At 40.8% G+C, this 21,669-nt stretch overlaps 1 pseudogene; it reads left to right on the forward strand.

The window, feature by feature from the left end:
* The first annotated feature begins 191 nt into the window (after positions 1 to 191).
* The window catches only part of LOC102815384, a 63,420-nt pseudogene continuing 41,942 nt past the window's right edge, over positions 192 to 21,669 (forward strand).

A 21,669-nucleotide genomic window follows, 5' to 3' on the forward strand; every position in this document is an offset into this window, starting at 1 on the left:
GTAGAGTTTCCTAGGCTGTACATTTTTAAGGGAGCAGAAAGCCTCATCTTTCTTCTGCGGAACAGCTGGTAGTTTCGAACTGCTGACCTTGAGGTTAGTAGCTCGACTCATAACCACTATGCTACCAGAGCTCCTTAAGATAAATGTAGTATATGTATATATGGATATAGACAGAGCTTTATCTCAAGGAGATGACTCGTGTGGCTGTACAGACTGACAAGTCTGAAGTCCATGGATCATGTATCCAAGCCGGAGACTTCTCCAACAGATCCCAACACCAGCAAGTCAGATGGCAGACTGATGGCTATGGGCTACGGAAGCTGGCTGATCCAATATGGTCAGGTAAGACCATATTGCTAGCTCACAGCTTGTGGAGGTCAATGTATCTCAAGGTCGCCAGGCCAGATGGAAGATTGCACAGGCTGCTGAGGCTGATGAGTCCTAAAAACTAGATTCAGATGCAGGATCCAATGCAAGTGAGTGGGCTTTGCCAGAACAGCCATATGTATAGTGGATGCAGGCCACAGGCCAAAGATAACTCCTCTTCCAACTGCTTGGCTGACCCCATCAGATCACATAAAGGGGGATCACTACAGCATTACATAACTTCCACCCAACTGAGAATCATGGCCCTTGCCTTAGTTACAACTTTTGTCTTAAAAGAGATGAAAGGAGACAGGAGCAGGCAGAGAGCACAGGGACCTCACCATCACTGAGAAAGGCAATTCTGACGTGAAACATGTCCTTGAACCAGGGTTCCTGTGCTGATAACCTTCTAGGTTCAGGGTAAGATTGATGCCAACACACATGGAGATCTATATGGAATTCCAGGCCCACACATGTTGAAAAGAGAAAAGTACTGTTCCGCAAAGCCAACGAGAGAGAAAGCCTTCCCCTGGGCCAGTGCTGTGAATGCAACATCTAGCCTCCTACTCTGTGAGAGAGTACGTTTCTGTTAAAACCCTCTATCCTCTACTTGAGGTTATTTCTTTTACAGCAGCACTAGATAACTAAGACACACAGTGTATAGGCTAAAAAAGCCATTTGTCAAAATTACCGGTGAAGTCACTCAGAAAGTCCAATATGGAACCATCTGTGAGTAAATCTTATACAAGTGGCATGGAAAAGAATCCTGTAGTGCACTATGTACAGTTAACTGTGTTTAGATTGCTGTTGTTGTTAAGTGCCGTCGAGTCGGTTCCGACACATAGTGACCCTGTATAGGGTTTCTGAGGAGTGACTGGTGAGCTTGAAGCGCCGACCTTGCAGTTCAAACGGCTTTGCAGTATGGCACATTAACCCACAGCGCCACACCAGGACTCCTGTGTTTAGGTACCAGGATGTAAAAAACAAACAAACAAACAAGAAAACCTTTAAATGCTAGAATCACATTCCATGAGAGTCATGTTGTTGTTGTTATGTGCCGTTGAGTTGGTTCTGACCCACAGTGACCCTGTATAGGGTTTCCAATGAGTGGCTGGTGAGTTTGAACCACCAACCTTGTGATTCAAAGTGAATATGCGTGTCATGTTGTTGCTGTTGTTATGTGCCGCGGAGTTGGTTCCGATTCATAACAATTTCCGAGGCTGTAAATCTTTACAGGAGCAGAAAGCCTCCTCTTTCTCCTGCAGAGCAGCTGGTAGTTTCAAACTGCTGACCCTGAGGTTAGCAGCCCGATTCGTAACCACTACGCTACCAGAGCTCAAGACCTGAAATCACTGACCTGAAGAAGCAACTGGCTCAGTCCGCACATCTGACTCTTGTGCCTGGTCAAGGAATGTTCAGTGGGAAAGCGGGCAACATTCGTCATGTGATATAACTATTTGTTCTTTTATTTTCTGAGGAATTTAATATAGTTAAATTTGAATATTGCAAACATGGACCATTGAATATTATAGTTTAAGATGGTGCTCAGAAAATCATCAACTGTGTGTTCAAATAAACGCTGAGTCTTCAAACCCACACGGTGCTTCTGAGGGAGAAAGACCGGGAAATCTGTTTCTGTAAAGAACACAGCCTAGGATGCCATTTGGGGTAGTTTCACTCTGTCAACAGGGGTTGCTTGTGTTGAAAACGGACTCCACAGCATCTAACAATGACAGCAATGTGTTTGGCAGTTGTACTCCGTAAATTTCAAGGACTCCGGGGGTGGCACTGTAGTACAAACACTGGACTGATAACCGCAAGGTGAGTGGTTCAAACCCACCCAGCCACTCCTCGGAAACCCTAGAGTCAACAACAACATAAACCATTAAGCAATCAATGAGTATTTGGAACGCAAGTAAGCTAGTTGGATTAATTGGGCAATGTTTCAGTAAGGAACTCTAGTGTCGTGGTTATGAATTGGGCTGCGAACCTTACAGTCAGCGGTTGGAAACTACCAGCTGTTCTGCAGGAGAAAGAAGAGGCTTTTTGCTCCCATAAAGATTTACAGCCTCAGAAACCCTGTACAGGGTAGCTATGAGTTGGAACCGACTCCATAGTACATAACCACCACCAACCACCACCAGTGTTACAGTGGGTTAAATGTAAGGTTGGCAGTTCAGACCTACCAGCTGCTCCTCGGGAGAAAGATTAGGCAGCCTGCTCATCAAAAGATTTACAGTCTCTGGAAACCCTAGGAGCAGTTCTGCTTTAAGGTTGCTATGGGTCAGAATTTTCTCAGTGGCAGTGGGTTTGGTTTAGTTTTTGGTGGGAAGCAACAGCAAAGCCTTTAGATAAGAGACTGGAATAAAGAGAGAGAGAGAAAGAAAATCTCAGAGAGACTAGATATTAATAAAATTCTCCAAAGCACAAAGAAATCCAGTGCTAAGCAAATGTAAAAAAGACTTAGTGACAAAAAGGAAAATTACAGGTCATTCTCACAAGTGAAAAAAAAAAGTAAATATTTAAATAAAAAATGTGCAAATACTACAGAAATTTATTTTAAAATATTAATACTGAGTTAGAGTTCATGCCAGGAATATAGGATGGCTCAACATCAGAAAGTCTATGAATCTAATTCATCACATGAGTAGTTTCAAGGAATAAGACCATATCATTAGCTCAAAAGAGGCAGAAAAATACTTGAAAGAAAAAAAAAAAGTTGAAAACACATTCATTATTTGGTTTTAAATCTTGGTAAACAAGGCATGAAAATGACATTTAGTAAAAAACATTTAGCTAAAAACATAAAAACATACAGCAAAGAAATCCTATCCTAATGGTGAAACTAGCAATACATTCTTATTAAAGTTAGAGCTAAGTCAAGGATGTGTGCTATCACTTGGTATTCAACAGTATACTAAAGACCTGGGGCAATTCAATAAACAATAAAAAACCACAAACAGCCACCCTTGTACCACACACCCATACACAAAGCAGGAGTATTAGAAAGGATGACATAATTTTCGTTTTCTTTTAAGGAGTCTATATTATGATTATCTTTATAGAAACTTCTTGGATAATGTGCAGAAAGAACTTAAAATTTTTTTTAAATAAGGGAGATTCGGGTTGTTGTTGTTACGTGTCATTTAGCTGGATCCGACTCATAGTGACCCTATATAGGGTTTCTGAGGAGCAGCTGGTGGATTTGAAACTTGCAGTTCAAACTGACATTGCAGTCAAGTGCTTATCCTACAGTTGCACTTTACTAGGGTTGCTGGATTCAAAATCAAACTTGTGTTCCTAGAAGACACCAACAATCATTTATAAAAGGTAATAGAAAAAGATCATTCATACAGCAAGAAACACTAAGGATTGTTGCTGTGAAATGCTGTCAAGTGAGTTCCAACTCACAGTAACCCTAAATAAGGGTTCTGAGGCTGTGAATCTTTGTGGGACCAGAAGGTCTCATCTTTCTCTTACAGAGAAACTTGGTGGGATTGAACCACCAACCTTGTGGCTCACAGTTCAGTGCTTATCCTACAGAGCTACCGCATTTCCCCAAATCTAAATACAGTAATAAAGAATTTTATGCAGAATGTATTTTATAGAAAAAAAAATTGTGAAATGTTTTGAAGACCACAAAAAGATTGAAAACACATAAAGCTCATGAATGGGAAAACATAGCATAATAGAAAGTCAACGCCCCTGGTGAATTTATAAATTCAATGCAATTGCAATCAAAATTTCAATAGGAATTATGAAACTGACAAGCTGATTTTAAAATTCTCTTGAAAAGGTAAAAGCAAAAGAATGGCCTACACAGTAATGATGAAAAAGAGGAAGGAGCAGAAGCTACCTATATCAGATACTAAGAATTAATATAAAGCTGGAGTGTTTGAGGGACTACTGTTTATGCTAGAAACTCAGAGTGGGTCCAAACATACATGGAACTGAGTTCAAGACAGAGATGGTTTAGCAATTCAATGAGGAAAAATCAACGACTACTTATCTGATAAATCATTCTACTTATCTGATAAATCATTCTGGGACAATTGATTTTCCTCAGAGAAAAATATAAACTTAAAATTCTTACATCACACCTTCTACAATATATTCCATATGGATCAAAACCACAAATGTGAAATCAAAACTTTCCCACACGAGGAAAGAAATAAAGCAAACCCTAAATAAGATATTTAAAAATATAGATTACAATAAAACTTACTATGCACAGAGCAAAACAAAGAACCAATAACTAGTATGTAACAGCAATAGATTACTCTTCATAGTAGATAAATAACTTGTATCAATCAATCAAAATATAATAGTGACATATGAAGAAATAGCAAAGGATATTTATAGGCAATTCATAAAGGAGAAAAATTGAATGTCCAATAAACAGATGTAAAGATGTGTAATTTCACCAGAAATTGCTGATGTTAAGTGCCATCTAGTTGGCTCAGAATGATAGCATAGTAACCCTATAGAGAACTTTCAAGGAACGGCGGTGAGTTTGAACCGCTGACCTTGTGGTAATGAATTAAAAATTAGAAAAATGAAGCATTTATACTCGTTAGATTGGAAATAATGTGAAGTTAGAAAATAACACCTTCTGGCAAATATTTGGAAAAACAGGAGCAGGTAAGCTGCCCAACGTTACATCAATGTGTCAATATTTAATCTTGAGGTGACCATTTAGCACGTTCCACCACCTTAGTGGTGGTGGTGATGTGCCATGGAGTCAGTTCCAACTCATAGCGAGTCTGTCAATCTTTATGGGAGCAGAAAGCCTCATCTCTCTCCCACAGAGCAAATGGGGGTTTGAGCTGTCGACTTTGTAGTTAGCAGTCTAGTGCTTTTCCTACAATGCCACCAGTGTGTGTGTGTGTGTGTGTGTGTGTGTGTGTGTTTAATCTACTTCCTTCATATAGAGGTATAATACTGAAGGCTAGAGTTTTTTATTTTCATCAATAAGTGCTTCAAATTTTGGCTTCTAACAAGCAAAGTGGTGTCATCAGCATATCACAGGTTGTTAATGAGTCTTCGATCCTGATGCTGTGTTCTTCAGATAGTACAGTTTCTTGGATTATTTGGTTCAGCATACATACACATTGAATAAATAAGGTGAAAGGATAGGATTCTCAAAAACATTCTTCCAATCCCAAGCCATGTAGTGTCCCTTGTTCTGTATGAACAATTGAATATTGGTCTATACGTACAGATTCTGCATGAGCCACAATTGGGTGTTCTGAAATTCAATTCTTTGCAATTTTGTCCATAATTTGCTATGATCCAGAAGTTTAATGCCTTTGGTAGTCAATAACACACAGGTAAACACATCTTTGTGGTATTCTCTACTGTCAGTCAAGATCCATCTGGCATCAGTAATGATACCCTTCCTTCCCCATCCTCTTCTGAATATGTCTTAAATTTCTGGTAGTTTCCTATTGATTCACTGCGGTAACTCTTTTTGTTTCTCTAGCAGAAACTTAACTTGCTGTCAGATTACCATATTTGAAAACTCTATGGAGCTCAGCTTTACTTTGAAACACACAAGGTTGCCAGGAGTCAGAATTGACTTGATCCAACAGGTTTGTTTTGAATATTGTATTCACAGAATGGAATATGATCCAGAATTATAACAATTATGAATCAGAGTCATGTGTCCATTTGGAGAAATCTCATAAACATAATGCTGACTGAAAAAAAAAAAATGGCAAGGTGTCACGTTTTATATAGTCTGATGTTTATAATACTGATTATTTTTTTATGAAAAAAATACTAGCTATTACTCAGTGCTAAAGAAAGAATGGATTTACACCCAAGATTGTGTCTTTCTTTGGAGAATGAGAGAGCAGTGTGGAATCAAAAAAGGGGCAATTTAATGTTTAACTATATGCAAATTATTTCTTTAAAAATCCTAAAACATGAACCAAATATTGAAAACTGCTAAAATTATTTCAATCTGAGTAATAAGTACATGAAGTCCTGGGGTGGCACTGTGAGATAAAGCACTGGACCCCAAGGTTGCTTAGAGCTGCAAGGTCAGTGGTTCAAACTCACCAGCTGCTCCTTGGAAACCCTATACAGGGTCACTATGAGGTGAAACTGACTTGATGGCACTGAACAAGAGCAACAACAGTATACAGGTATTCACTGTATATTTCCCTTATCTTTGAAATCTTGCATAATAATTTTAGCTTGTTAATTAAAGAGATTACGCATATTACACTAAAATTCTCAGCCACTGTGTCTGTCTGTTGACAGCTCCCCTATGTAGTGGTTGTCTTTGTCCATAGTTCTCGATGTGTGTCCCTTCCCACAACCCTGCTGGGGTCCTAGCTAATAGAACCCAGAGAACCTTCAACCTAAAGAATCTCCTCTATCTGAAGGCGGGAGGACTGCCAAGGAAACTAAAGCTTGAACTAAGTGGATTTCTTTCCTTCATTTTGGAATCAGTATAGATGCCCCAAGTGAGAAGCAGAGTTCAAGTGTCAGATCGACTTGGTCCCTACACCTGCCACTCTGAGCTGTGTGCAATCTGAGGAGTAAGTAGATAGACTTGATCTGCAGAAGCAGAAACTATCAGGAGACCCCAGAAGAAGAGATTAGCCTTGATTCTTGACAGCGCAACATTTTTTAGTTCAAGTCACCAGAAAGTCCAACTAATCTTTGTTAGCTGCTCGTCTACTTTATTTAATATCTACAGTCTTACAGTTTCTCTTTTCTACTCCCCCCCTCCCCCTTTTTTTTTAACTTAAGCTTCTGGTCCATGCAGCCTAAAACAGTAATGTTTAGAAAACAGATCATTCTAGAATCTCTGAGTCAATAATTAATACTAAAAATGAAAGCATATTGAATTGCTAGGAAAATGAGTTCTGAAGATTAAGGAGACTGTCTTTGATATATAGTAAAAACCCAAAGAACATTCTTTTTAAAATAATAACTTTTAACTTGGGTAAAAATGAAATTATAAATATCCATAGCCATAGCCCAACCTCTTCCTTCCATTAGTGGTCTAAAGAGTAGGAGGCATTGTTGTGTTCCAGATGGCATGTCAGTTCTTGCGGGGAAATCTTAAGACTTTCAAAAATTTGCAAATTGTTTGGTAAACACAGCTGTTATTAAAATTAAATTATATAAATATAATTAAATAAGTTTCAGGTGAAATGCTCCTGGTATGGCACAGTAGGATAAGTATTAGACCCTAAGATGGGTTTGAACAGCAAGGTTGATGGTTCAAACTCACCAGCTGCTCCTGGCAAACCCTATAGAGGGTTACTATGAGTAAGAACCTATTCCAGGGTACTTAACCACCACAACAGCTTGTCAGTAAGTTAGATTTGACTCTATGGTAACTAACAACATACTAATAACAAAGAAGATGTGTATGCAGCCATCATCACTTCCTAAGTATCTTACTATTAACTATTCTGTGCAGTGATTTGCCTCTAATGTATCTGAATGGTGGGTTGCACTTAAGGATAACAACATGTAAATATATAAATATAAATATATGCTTCTTTTTCAGAGAACTTGCTGTTAAACATTCTCATGGTCTTGCTTGGAGAAGGGCAGCTTTCATGGTATTACTTGGAGAATGGCAGTATATAAAACTTGTAGCCGAATAGAAAGGCCATGTTGAAATTGCATGAAGATTGGAGTCAGAAACTGGAGTTAGAAAATAAGAGCCTGGTAATTCTGGAGAATTGAGAATGATAGGAGAGAAGAAATGAGCGAAAGAAAATGGCAGTCTAAGCCGGGATTTTATTATACAAAGGAGAATGAAGAAAGGTACGGATTCTGAGCAGCTACAATGAGGAATTTGGGTAAAGGAGCTCTTGAGAACATTTTGTTGGGGAGGGTAATAGAATGCTTCTTTGAGGAGCTTTAGTGAAAATTTACAGAGTGGTCATCTTTTTATATGTTTGCATTTCTTCTGAATGTATACCTAAACTTCAGCCAGGAAGCAGTCCGTTTATATTTAGGTTATACAGCATTATGGACAATAAAATGATTATTGGGGTCAATATGGGTTTATTACTAGCAAGTTTTGCCAAACATGCCTTTGCTCCTCTTAGGATAGTGCATGACACTAGTTTAGTTTGAGAGCAACAATAAAAAGGCAACAATACATTCAATATTATAATTAACAATTGTCTCCATGTTATCAGAACCTATGTTATAATCTTTAAAATTAATCCATTCAATCAGCACTAAAAGGTTATAAGGCAGATTAAGTTAAGAGCTGTCAGGTCTATGAGGTTCCAGCTCATAGTGACCCTGTATAGGATTTCTGAGGAGCAGCTGGTGAGTTTGAACCACCGACCTAGTGGTTCAAACAGACTTTGCAGTCCCCCGAATTAGCCTGCAGTGCCACACCAGGACTCCTACAAGGCAGGTATGAATAAGTTAATATTGTGATTTTACCAATGAGGAATCAGACCCAGGCTGATGGTGAAAGGTGCCCTAAGACATAAGGTTAACAAAGTCTAATAGGATTAGAATTCAGTTGTCATGAATTGACTTGTGCTCTCGCCTCTTCCCCACGAATATATATTGACATTTTAATGTGGCACTGAAGAATCCTGGTGTGGTGCTGTGGGTTAATGCGCTAGACTGCAAAGTCAGTTTGAACCACAAGGTCGATGGTTCAAACTCACCAGTTGCTCTTCAGAAAACCTATACAGGGTCTCAGTGGGTCAGAAGCTATTCGATAACCCTCAACAACAACAACAACAACAATGTGGCACTGTATGATAAGCACTGGGCCCTGAGGTTGGTTTGAATTGCAAAGTCAGAGGTTCAAACTCACCAGCTGCTCCTTGGAAATCCCATACAGGGTCACTAAGAGTCCAAACCAACTCAGTGTCACTTAACAACAACAACCCTTGTATCTGTAAATGTTATCTTATCTGGAAAAAGCTTTTTCTTTTAGTATGTTAATGAGGTCATAACTGAGTGAGTAACTTTTTGTTATTGTTAGGTGCCTGTGACCCAGGTCTCACTCCCGGTAACTCTGTAGAGGCTATGAATCTTTATGGGAGCAGAAAGCCCTCATTTTCCTCCCATGGAGCAGCTGGTGGGTTTGAATGCGTGACCTTGTGTTTAGTAGTCCAGTGCTTATCTATAGTACCAGCAGGGCTCCTACCAGAGTCAGGTGGGTCCTAAGCCTAGTCCCTTCTGAGTTGTGTCTTACAAAGGGAATTGCAGACACACAGGGATGACACCATGTGAAAACAGGAACGGATACATTTATAGCAACAAAGCAAGGCCAAGTGTGGCTGGCAGCCACGAGATGCTGAAACAGACAAAGAAAACCTTCCCCTAGAGTCTGTGACCTGAATTTGGACTTCTAGCCTTCAAAACCTGAGAAGATAAGTTATTTTTTCTATAAAGTCACCCATTTTGAAATTTTTTGTTATGACAGTTCTAGAGAACAAAGCAGGTCACCTAGACTGAGAGGCCATACTGTGACTCATAATAATAAAATAAAACAAAAGAAACTCACTGCCATCAAGCCAATTCTGATTCACAGTGTCCCTGGATACGGGTTTCCAAGGCTATAAATCTTCACAGGAGCATAAAGTTTCATCATTCTTCCAAGGAGCAGCTGGTGGATTTGAACTGCTGACTTTGTGGTTAGCAGTCCAATGCTCATTCTAAAGCACCACCAGGGCTCTTAGGGAGTTGCTATGGAATACTACAAAATCCTCCCCCAAACCCCCCTTTTTTTTAGCAATGTAGCTTAACATTCAGCTTTGTCTTCCTTTCTAAAAGGGCCTTCAAATCCATCTACACCGACAGGTTTCTGTCAGGGTGTTGGAAAGCACCCTGTATCTGATTCTGTTACCTGAATTTAAAAAACCCACTACTAAGCATTTACCTGTTTAAGAGAACATCACAGTGGATAGATGATTAAAAGGTGCTTCCAACTTTGAAGCACTTAAAATCCAGATACTCAGTGTTCTCATCAATCTCTTGAATGAAGTTAAGAGCCAAATCAAACCTGTGGATTATCTAAAACTGGGACACGATCTAAAATAATTCCAATTTTGAAAGATCCTAGTAGCTTCTACTCATGTTCTGAACCTAACAGATATTCAAAGTTAAGTGTAAAGGTTTGCATACTATTCAAAACCAAGTGCATAAATAAGGCCTGGAAAAATTTTTTAAATAGCAATTTTCATGTAACATTATCTAGACGTTTTGTACTAGACTAAGGACTGAAGCGTCTTAAATGTATTGATGTGTTTTCAGTTTGATGTCATAACAATTGCATGTCTTGAACAAGTGGGATTATCTTTTCTTTCCTCTTTCATTCTATTTAGCTCTGGGATACCCAGCCATCTCTGCTGTGTGTTATTTTCAGCTTGGCGATCACATTTTAGGAGGGGCACTGAAAAATGTGACCATGCAAATGAAAAAGGAAACAAAACAAAGTGATCATATGAAGAATGGCTGAAGGAACTGTGGATATTGAGTCTGAACAATGGGATTGGATTTCAAAATATTTGGAGGATTGTTATGTGGAAGAAGGAGTCTACTTTTTCTGAGCTATTCTGGAAGCTAAATCTGCACAAATGGCCTGAACTTTAGGTTATCAAAGGAAAGTTCTAAGCCTTAAGCTATTAGAAATGGACGTGGCTACCTTGTGGGATGGAGTCCTAGTGTGGCGCCGTGGGATAACGCACTGGACAGCAGGTCAGTTTGAACCACAAGGTTGTCTGTTCAAGCTCACCCGTTGCTCCTTGTAAACCCTGTACAGGGTCAGTGACACTTAACAACAACTAGCATGTCAGACAGTGGAAGGGATTCTAGATTGGGGTGTTGTATGTGGGGGTTCCATTGGGCTGCAAACTGAAAGGCTTGAGGTTCAAATCCATCAGTCACTCCACAGGAGAAAGCTGTGGTGGTCTGTTTCCTCAAAGATTTGCAGCCAGGACAACAGGGGACAGTCCTACTCATTCCTAAGGGTCACTATGCGTCTTAATGGCTTGATTTTGCTATGGAAGTGGACTGTACTGAAGGTGTCTTCCAAGATTAAAATGTCATGATTTATAATTCAATAACAGAAATAACTCACTATATTCCTAGACCACACATGAAGTTCCAAAGATCATATATTCCCCCAGCATGCCGAAACCATATAATTAACAAATGAATAGTGATTGCATTTATAGTCTGCTTTATCTTCTCCTTAAAGTCCCAAGGTGGTGCTATGGTTGCACTTGACAACCTAAAGGTCCGTAGTTTAAACTCACCCAGAAAGATCTGGAAATCTGTTCCAGTAGTGATCACATCCAAGAAGACCCTATGCAGGACAGTGCTAGCCTGTACAGCACATGGGGTCACCATGAGTCCAAATCAACAGTCAACTCAATCGAATGGGTTCATAAAAGCCAAAGAAGCTGTGGCATCTAGGATATGCCAAGAGAAGGCACAAGTGGCCAGAGCAATTAGCTTTGTGTATGTGTGCTGAGATCCCGGGAACTATGTACATAAAGCCTCGGAATTCCACTCTGAGCAGGCCCTGGAATTGTTCTAATATAAGTAGCGAACAGAGAAGAAATACAGGGTTTACGCTGGATGCAACTTTAAATCCTTCAGCACAGGACGAGCAGCCATCCAAAAGGCAAACAAAAGCTGGCAAAGCTTTCCAGAGGCAATGAATAGACACAGAAGCAATCAATCACTGTCGCCTAGATGCACACCACCTCCCTGTAGACCTGTGGCCACGGCCCGACCTACACAGGGCACTGGGCACTGCAGCCTCAGGCCAGGGGAAGTAAGGGCAACTGAAAGAGGAGAACATTTGGGCACAGGGAACTTGAGGTCATTCACACAAAACCAGTGAACGTCATTGGCAAGTGGACACCTAGAGACAACCCTGCCAAGACCCAGGGAGCCAGGAGGGAGCCAGCCAGTGCAAGAGATGGCTCTGGGCTCCTTGGATTTAGAAGGAAAAAGAGAGTCTGAGACTGTACCACTGACAAAGCTCAGTGCAGAGGCTAGCAGTTATGGGGAACAGATCTTCACCCCACAGAAGCCCCAGATAAAACCCCAGCCACACCACACCATTATAATACGTTTTTCTTCCCCCACTTGCCAACCAGCTCCATTAGTCTCTAGCATTCTTTCTGACTTATTTCATTAACATTGCCTTCCTTCTCTGGAGCAGCCAGAACCCCAGGGAATCTCCCTCTTTGCTGTCCCTGCCCCCCACCACCAATGGGGCACTGAATGAGAGCCAGAGTGTTGTCTGTATGAAGAGAAATTGCAAACCACAAATTGCAGAAAATCGTTACTGCCAAAAAATCGAAAGGAACACACAATATCACCATGCCTCTTAAAAAGCAATTGTGCATTTTATAGGCCTCTGGATAATTCAGGTTTGTTTGGCAACTTTCTTACCCATACCACCCAGAAGACAATTCTCTTTCACCAGAAGCAGAGGGCCTAAAGAACATGTTTAGTGAAACAAACAAAATATACCGGTGTAAGTCCTTCCAGGGGGCTTATTATATCCAATAGGGTTCTATTTCCTTCTACCCTCTAGATTTTAAGGTGCAAAATTTGCCACCAAAGACCCAGGTACACTATCAAACAGGGAGGCTCTCCAGCAGTTGAATAAGAAACCCTAAAAGATACGGCGCATTTTTAGATTATAAAAGATGTCCGGAAATTGTTTCTTATGTAATGATCACAACAACCCTTAGGCATAGAAAGGTAAATGTTTTACTTTTGCTAAAAAATTACCCAAAATTTGCCCCCATATAGTATTTACTATTTTAGCCTGGTATGACACTGTGAGTTAATGTGCTAGACTGTAAAGTCGGTTTGAACCACAAGGTTCAAACCCTATACAGGGTTGCTATGGTCAGAACCGACTTGATGGCACTTAACAACAAAGTTTTAGACTGAATTGTGCTTTCCAAAAATATGTGCTATAAATCTTATCCCCAGAGCTCTGGTAGTGTAGTGGTTACGAATTGGGCTAAGAACCTCAAGGTAAGTAGTTCGAAACTACCAGCTGCTCCGCAGGAGAAAGATGAGGCTTTCTGCTCCCATAAGGATTTATAGCCTCGGAAACCCTGTTCAGAATCGCTATGGGTCGGAACCGACTCCACGGCACATAGCAACAGCAACATACTATAGATGGAGTCCTGGTGTGGCGCTGTGGGTTAATGCGCCAGACTGAAAAGCCGTTTGAACTGCAAGGTTGGTTGTTCAAGCTCACCAGCTGCTCCTTGGAAATGCTATACCGGGTCGCTATGGGTCGGAACCAACTCAATGGCACTTAACAGCAACAACAACATACTATAAATGGAGTCCTGGTGTGGCATTGCTGGTTAATGCGCTGGACTGAAAGGTCCTTTGAACCCCAAGGTTGGTGGTTCAAGCTCACCAGCTGCTCTTTGGAAACTGTTGCTATGAGTCAGAACTGAATCAACGGCACTTAACAACATACTACAGATATCATGTTTGGTAAAGTGGAGGGTCGGAGAAAAAGAAGAAGACCCCCAGCTAGATATATCCTAACAATGGCAGCACCCATGGGCTCAAACAGAGCAATGATTGTGAGGTTGGCCCAGGACTCAGCAGTGTTTTGATCTGTTGTGCATAGGGTTGCTATGAGTTGGTACCCACTAGATGTCACCTAGCGACAACAACATACTATAGAGTCCTGGTGTGGCGCTGTAGGATAAGCATTGGACTGCTAATCCCAAGGTCTATGGTTCAAATTCACCAGCTGCTGCTCCGTGGAAGCCCTATGATGTTGTTAAGTACTACTGAGTTGGGACGGACTCCTCATAGACTCACAGTAGATTTGTAAAGGATTTCCAAGGGGCATCTGGTGAGTTTAAATTGCCAACCTTGTGTTTCAGTGTTTCATCCTATTGTACCACACCAGGACTTCTGTACAGGGTAACTATGAGTGAAAATCCACTCCATGGAATTCAACAGTAGCTACATACTGTGGATGTAATTCCTTCTGGGAATAGAGTGTTCTTTGTTATGTTAATGAGACCCATCAGTAAGTTGTAGTTGGTAAGTGCCTTCTATCCAGTTAGTTCTGCCTTATGGTGACCCTGCATAGGGTTTTCCAGGAGTGACTGGAGAATTTGAAATGCTATTCAGTACTTATCCTACAATGCCACACCAGGAGTCTGTATGTTGTTGTTGTTGTTGAGTATGTTCCCATTCATAGCAACCCTGTATAGGGTTCCAAGGAGCAGCTGGGGAATTTGAACCACTGACCTTGGGGTTCAAACAGATTTTGCAGTCAATTACTTATCCTAAGGTGTCACACCAGGACTCCAGAGTCTGTATTGTTGTTGCGTGTCATGGAGTGGGTTCTGACTCATAGCGACCCCGTATAGGGCTTCTGAGGAGCAGCTGGTGAGCCTGTACTGCTGGCCTTACAATTCAAACCAACCTTGCAGTCCAGTGCATTAACCTGCATGTTTAAAGATATAAAAGGAAAAAATTAGGCATAGAAGCAAGTTGAGTTGGGGAACAGAGACACCCTGCCCCATGAAGATCACCAAGGACCAAGGAACAGAAACTGAAACGAGACCAGGGCCTCCCCCAGAAGCCACAAGAGGGAAAGCCTTCTAAAGCCTTGAAGTCACACTTGTAGCTTCCTTAACTGTGAGAAACACGTTTCTATCTACTGTGGGAATTCTGTTATAGTAGCACTGCTGTTGTTAAGAGTCGTCGAATTGGTTCCCACTCATAGTGATCCTGTATAAGGTTTCCAAGGAGCAGTTGGTGGGTTTGAACTGCCGACCTTGTGGTTCACAGTTCAGTGCTGATCCTACAGTGCCACAACAGTAGCGCTAGTAACAAAAAACACAGGTACGCAAAGGACATCATGTTTGGGGAAGTGGAGGGTCAGCAAAAACAAGGGAAACCTCCCAAGAGGCTACAGCTAGCTCAAACAAAGCAATTGTGTGAGACCAGACAATGTTTTCTTCTGTTTTACACAAGCTCTTTGTGAGTGGAGGCCTACTCCACATCAACTAATAGGGTCTTCTGACTTTATTCAGGTGGCTGTGGGGTTGGAGTTACATGGGGTGCAAGCACGGTTCCAAATCCACGAGAGTCAAGCTTTCTGCCATTCACAATAGATACTAGGCTTGTCTGAATGGTGCACTGATTAGACGGTTTTCCATTTGTATTAGCATCATTACAGAACAATGTCAGCTCCATAGGTGCTGGCCATGCCTGGCTGCCTAAATAACCCAAGGCACAATTGCCTGGTGATTTGAATGTGTTTCCATGAACCCAAGATTCAGACCAACCTTCCACCTGTTGCTCAGAGATAATGTATAGAGCCATGTGATCTAGATACTGTAAAATCCCAGGACAAGTTTACTTCTCAGAATAGTTACTACCAAAATAGGTCACTCCAGACTTTGTATGCCCTTGAGATGTTGTAATTCTTGTGAAGTTCTATTGAGTCAGATCTGACTCATAGGTACCCTGTGTAAAGTTTTTGAGGAGCCGCTGGGGGCTTTGAACTGCTGACCTTGCAGTTAGCAGTCCAGTGCTTACTTTCATTGCCACACCAGGATCCCAGTCCTTGAGATAAAATGTGAAAATCAAATGATTATAGATTGACCCCAGCTCAGGACTATACTTATGACCTTCCACAGGTGAACATAGGCTTAGCTCCAGGACTAGGTACCTTGTGCACAGGGATCATGCATTTGGAAGCTGGTGTTAAACAGATTTCCATGGGAGCTTCCAGACTGAAAGAGAGTAGGAAGAAAGACCCAGAGATCTACTTAGGAAAATCAGTCAGTGGAAACCATATGCATCACAATGGTCCAATGGGCCGGGCAGCTTTTCATTTGACTGTGTATGATGTTGCCTTGAGTCTTAGAGTAACTTGACTACAGCTAATAGTAACAACAGGAAAACTTTTTCTCCAGCTGGGCTGTAATGGGTGATTTGTACTGAAACTCTGATAAAGAGATCTTGGTAGAACAAACAAGCAAGTGCTTATATGGAGCCCTGGTGCAGTGCTATAGGATAAGCACTTGACCATTAGGTCGGTTTGAACCTCAAAGTCAAGGGTTCAAGTCCACCAGCTGCTCCTCAGAAACCTTATACAGGGTTGTTATGATTTGTAACCAACTTGACAGCACTTAACAACAAAGTGTTTATATATTTGTATATTTTCATATATATTTGTGTATCATATTTGCACAAAATGACTTAAAATGCTGCCTCAGTAATTTCTCCTGATTTTCACCATGGCTATACACATATCAACATACTAAGTACCTTTTACTTTTTAACATCAAATCATTGAAAAGCGGAAGTAACCCTAAACAGGCAATAACAGTGCAATAAAAAGCTAGTAAATATAAAGAACAGGAAAGTAAACAAAGGCAGTTTCCCCTGGACAGCGCACTAATCACAAAAGAAAGAATACCATTAAAAGTTAGCATCTGTGCCTTGCCCACCATTGTAAAATAGACACTTGAGGTGGGGAGAAAGGAATAGCCAGAATTATCACTACAGAAGGGTTATAAGTCCGTCTTCAGCCTATCACTGATTGGAATACCTTAAAGGGGACTAGAAGTTGCCCAGTGAAAGAGGCTTTCTGTGGAGCCTTTACATTGCAGGAGACCACAGGTGGAATCCAAAACCCCATCCAGAACCAACTGAGACAGGACATTTCCACTGGAAAGGATGATGAGACCAGCCTGGAGCAGCTAGAAGAACAGAGGATGCTCTGTGAAAGAAAGACTGGCAGGAAAAATCCGAAACAATAATGGCAGTCTGATTGATTACTATAAGAACAAGTAAGCTGTTCGCCCAGGAGCCATCAAGGCAAGTGATCAGTTCCCCTCAGAGCAAACCCCTTTTCAAGACTGAGACTCAGGGGAATACATGAGCAGGCATGTGGTCTGGCTGGTGGCCATGCTGCTCACCGATAAGGGGAACAGGGGAAAAAATAGCATTGAAGTTGTGAGCTAAGCCTGACCACATTCGACAGACCCCTGTGAACCCAGGTGGAGACTTGGATGGCCAGCAATATAGCAAGACCTGGGGATTTCTGGGCCCGGAGGTGGTGACATGGCCTCAGAGGACTAGAGTAGAGAGTGAAGCATCCAGCTGATATAAAGTGAGGGGAGATGCACAAGAACACCCATACATACTGCAGATAGTACCCACCTGACCTGGCTTCGATGGCTGGATGATCAGAACTCGACTAGAAGAAAGAAGGATGTGGGGAAGAGTAACCTGCTACAATTTGATGAACTTTACCTATACTTATGGATGTAGCAGCTCAAAAAAGGGAACAAATCTTTATAGCAAGATCACTCCCACCCCCTCGGTACACAGGTTTGACAAGGATGAGCAACTTAGACATTGGCTATGCAAAATGGGGGGCCTAAAAAGGCAAGAAGTGACTGGCTTACAAGCTTTCAATAGGAAGCCTAGTTCCAGATGGGGCAGGGGAAGGTAGAATCAACACTGAAAGATTTCCAATCGGTTGGGACCACGCTGGTGAAAGGAAATAAGGATCAGACTCTTGTGGTACAATACTGAATAATTGTCATCAGGACTGACTATGAGGCTAGGAAATACTGACGTAGATGTTTTTTGACAAAAGGAAGGGAGTGATTGATTTTGTAGCCCAGAAGCAGAGGTCACTGGGACCATTAAGTGAGAAGAACTGAGAGAGGGTCCCTACCCGGAGAGGCAGTGACACCAGGGATGGAGACAGAGATGATAATGTGCACAGATGGACCAGTTGGGGACAATGGACTCAGGGAGGGAGAAGGGCTGTGTGCTGGTAGCAGGGGGGCAGGCCTGTGTGGTGTACCTTTTGGGTTTTTGATGATGCATAGAGGAGATTTGCAATGAATAATCATTGCAATGAAATGGAATATGATACGATGAGTATAAAGCTGATGTTCTCCCATGTAAACCTCACACACACACACAAAAGTTAGCATCTGTGTAAATACCACACTCATGATAACACATGAAAAGGGAGCCTGCTTATTCTTATGCTAACATGACTTCATTGGTAAAAGCTGCCCAAAGCATACATAGTAACAAAATGTCTTGATAACACAATAAAGACCAACAATTTTATAATACAGAGATTTACATTTTTAAAAAACTCAGCAAGCATGTAATGCTTTGATGTAGATTATGTATGATTTGGAGGTAAATATTTCTTATGCTGCTGATTGAATATTTGGTGGAGAGCAGTTGGATCAACTTATTTTAGAGAGCAAATTACCAGGCAAAACTCAGCTAGTGAAATCAGTAAAAACCCTTTTACTTTTAGTTGGATCAAACACATAGTTTTCTCAGGAACTGTCTAATTCAAAAGAAAACTTATTAGAACACATGCAATTTAAATGAGACCTTTGGCTTCTAATAGGTCTGTTGTTGCTAAGCACCATCCAGTCGGTTCCCACTCATAATGACCCTGTATATAAGGGTTTCCAAGGAGGAACTGGTGTGTTTGGACTGCTGACCTTGTGGTTTGAAGTCCAATGCTTATCCTACAGCACCACACCAGGAGTCCCCTAGTAGGCCTAAGAATGTCAAATTAAGTGCCCTTCTGAGATGCATCTTCTATTGGAAATTGTGTACAAACCAGGATCTTAAAGTGTAGAACCAATGGTTTAAGTCTTAATGATTTAAGTGTTTATATGTTGTAGCGTAGTGGTTACGAATCGGGATGCGAACCTTAAGGTCAGTGGTTCGAAACTACCAGCCGCTCCGCAGGAGAAAGATGAGGCTTTCTCCTCCCGTAAGGATTTACACCCTCGGAAACCCTGTACAGGGTCGCTATGGGTCGGAACCGACTCGAAGGCACTTAACAACAACAACACAACAATGTTGATGATTCACATCTACCCGTGGTGCCTGGCAACCCACTTCCCAAAGGTAACAGCCACTGAAAAGGCTATGGAGCATAGTTCTACTCTGAAACATACAGGGTTGCCATGAAATGGAATTGACTCAAAGGTAACTAGTTTGGATTTCTTTCTTTCTTCTATATTCCCTGGTTCACTTGTTTCAACACTCTACCTTACTATAAGGTAAATACCTGCAGTGACAAGTAATTCATTATCTCTTGAGTTACCGTTGAACATCTGCAGTCTTTACATTGAATCTAAATGTGTCTTCTGCTTTTTTAACATCAAATTATTCATATTTCTTATTAATATTTTTTTTTAATTATATAGAAAAGGAAAGAGAAGAAAAGAAAAGAAAGCCATCTATATTATAATTCCAAAAAGCAAAACTCTAAAATATTCAGAACTCCCAGTTTGGAAGTATAGTAATTATATTTGATCTCTGAGACAGAAGGATTTTGTAACCTGGACACCAAGTATAAAGAAACATAATACACAGGAGATCAGTTCTAGAGAAAACCGCTATTTTACAGAGTGGCCATACGGCAGTACATTCAGGCAGGAACTTTTAAGGCAACTAGTATGCTGATAAACAAGATACGTTGTGAGGAGCAATGGGGCAATGGATAATAATAACATATTAGCCTTTTTAGAGAACCTGAATAATCAAATGTTAGGTGCTGCTTGGTCACGATTTCTAAATGAATATTGCCTAAATTTTGTCTCTTCCAATGAATATTGCCTAAATTTTGTCTCTTCCTTTTTTTTTTTTTCCTAGCACTTTAAATGCCGTCTAGTTACAGCTATAATCAAGTTCAGTCTATTTCCATGATGACTTACAACACGCACTGCATGCTGGTAGACAAGTCAATAGTGGGAAACGTTAGACTCAAACTGTGGCTGCTTTTGTTGAGCCAGACTTTATAAACACAGAATGTGAGATGGGAACCTTAGAGATTAGGAGGCTTGGGGAATTGCAGCTGAGAAGCTAATACCATTTCAAGAAGGAAATGTACTTACATTTTACTGCACGTGAAATGCCTGTCTTTAAAGGGAAGCCTCTGAAACAAAGAGAGAGAAAAAAGTCTGTTGAGAAAACTGTACAGTAACCAATTCAAAATGAACTTGCATTGAATTGCCTCCAAGGGGACAGCCACTGATTAGAACAATGGGCCTGGAGATGAAAATATATTCATTAGAAAAATCTTCCTGGAGGTACAGGGATCTGTGACCAGTAAAGGAACCATAAGTCAATACCTCAGCTCACTGCACCCACATCTTCTAGAATTTTGGCATCTCTTGACACTTACTTGGAGACCCAGTTTTCTAGGTGCCAGCCTGGAAGAGGGAAGAGGAAGACTCTCTGTTGCCTAGCCCAACAGTTAGAGTTACATTAGTTTCTTGATTCTGGTTCATAATTATCTTATACTTTTTCTAGTAGGCCCAGTTCTGACACATTGCACCATTAAATGAAACTCCTGCTAAAAAGTATGATTTTCTCAATTCATGCTATTGGGATAAGTGGACAGTTCTTTTTTCCAAGAAATAAAAGGCTTTTGGGAGGGCTAGGAATACCAAGTTTCTCTTTATTCAAGATGGCAGTGAAAGAACAGGAACAATGAGATCATGCGTGGGCTTGGAAGGGATCTGCAAGTGACACAGACAATTTGTAGCATTACGCTGGTAACCAGCAGGCTACACAATCTGCCTCCAAATCCACTTTCTAAAAAATCTACGGTGGTCATATTCAAATGGGTATTTTTTCAGAGTAGAAGGCTGAGTTGAGAATGGCAGTTCAGTACTCAAAATTAATATGAACTACTTGCATTCTGAGATTCAAGACTCCCAGTCTGATATGCAACTCAAAGACTCCTCAGATCTCCAAACAGATCTTACCATGCCACCCACGTCGATATGAATCAGAAAGTCATTTTCCTCACCTTGGAAAGATTTTTCCAAGCCCTGCCAATCTTCAGAAGTGTGATTCTTACAACTGAATTAATAGTCATAAATGATAAACCAATAGAAATAATAATAGTAGCATTCAAAGAATTGTTTAAAGGGTTAAATAAGATAATATGTTAAAATAGTAATAGATGACTGGCCCAATGCTTGATGAATGCTAACTGGCATTGTACTGTTATTGCTATTATTATTATCAGGAAACAAATATGGAAAGTCAAGTTAAGAAGAGATGTTAACATTATCTCATGATCAAAGGATCAATTGAGCAAGACGACATAACCATAAAGAATATCTACATTCCCAATGAAAAAGCACCAAGATACATGAAGCAAACCTTACTAGAACTGAAGAAAGAAATAGATAAATTTACAATTATAATGGGAGATTTTAATATGCCACTTTTGAAAAGGGACAGAACCACCAGAAAGAAACTCAA

This window comes from Chrysochloris asiatica, unplaced genomic scaffold, assembly GCF_000296735.1.
Source record: "Chrysochloris asiatica unplaced genomic scaffold, ChrAsi1.0 scaffold00007, whole genome shotgun sequence".
NCBI classification, from domain to species: Eukaryota; Metazoa; Chordata; class Mammalia; order Afrosoricida; family Chrysochloridae; genus Chrysochloris; species Chrysochloris asiatica.